Here is a 1,450-nt window from a genome sequence, read left to right as displayed (position 1 = left end):
GCTCCACCTTGCTCCTTATGTCTGTAACACATATGGAAAATATTTAATTATCATATTTGTTGTTCAGTGTGAATGTGAATTTTATTGATGTAATAGAAATATATTCAGCTTCCGCTTTATGTGAGCAATAAATTGCATGAATGGATTGCTTAGTTTGTCCGCAAATCCGGAGAAAGCCTGGCCTAATTAGTAGCAATATATATAATAATCAGGTAGGTTATATACTGGTGGTTGAGTAGGTGACATATATTATGTAATCATTACATCACCCTGATTTATTCTTTTATAACGATTTAGCTCTGATTGGCTAACCTTGGCTATTACCCTACAACAGTTTGATGTAGGTTCCTTATTTACAATATACCGGTATTCAACCCTACCCAGTGGGCTTGTAAAACAGTCAAACTTGAAAACATTTGCAATGCAATTGCATTTTGATTTTTATGCTTTTATATCTTTTTACATTTTCCCAGTCATAATTCTATATACTAATATTAAATCTGTGCTTCATTATATATATAAAATGGCCTTTTTCATAATAAATCTTTGATCTCCACCAGAATTCCCCCCCCCCCCCAGGCCCCCAAATTATAGACTGAATACAGCTGATTGTTCCCAGTTTTTGAAACACTGCATAGTAATGTAAAAGTGGCATGCATGCAGTAGAATTGTTTTATTTCTTTGAAAAGTATAGATTTTGCTGGCTAATGTAAGGGTGAATGTATGTCATACTGCATACATAAATGTCAAGTTATCTTTCCAAGTGACATATCAAATGTTATAACACACCAGTCAATAAACCAGTATTTTATCAGTAGCAGTAGGTATTTAAGCGAAGTATTACTAAACCAAGTAAATGAATGGACTTGGAAACACTTTGTTGACATGCTTATTTAAGAAAAAATCATGTATAGGTTGATTCTCTGAGTATAAATAGACACAATTTTGAAAATAAATGAATTATTCTCTTAGAAAATGTGAGCTGTCACTTGCATAAAAACCATATATAGAGAGCATCAACACTTGGAATAATTACATCTATATTGTACAAATCAATGACATACCTTAACAGGATCTAACTCAGTGCATATTACCTCCCTTACCTTCAGAGTCAAACTAATATAAATAAAGGTTTGCTACCTCCCTTACCTACAGTAGGAGACATGGTACAATATGTGTTACCTCCCTTACCTACATGAGACATCATTCAGTGTTCATTATCTCCCTTATCTACAGTAGGAGACATGGTACAATGTGTGTTACCTCCCTTACCTACATGAAACATAATTCAGTGTTCATTATCTCCCTTATCTAAAGTAGGAGACATGGTACAATGTGTTACCTCCCTTACCTACAGTAGGCGACATGGCACAATGTGTGTTACTTCCCTTATCTACAATATGAGACGTGGTACAATGTGTGTTACCTCCCTTATCTACAGTAGGAGACG

This window comes from Mizuhopecten yessoensis, unplaced genomic scaffold, assembly GCF_002113885.1.
Source record: "Mizuhopecten yessoensis strain PY_sf001 unplaced genomic scaffold, ASM211388v2 scaffold5141, whole genome shotgun sequence".
Taxonomy (NCBI): domain Eukaryota; kingdom Metazoa; phylum Mollusca; class Bivalvia; order Pectinida; family Pectinidae; genus Mizuhopecten; species Mizuhopecten yessoensis.
The sequence above is the reverse complement of the archived record's forward strand: the minus strand, read 5'-3'. Positions refer to the sequence as shown.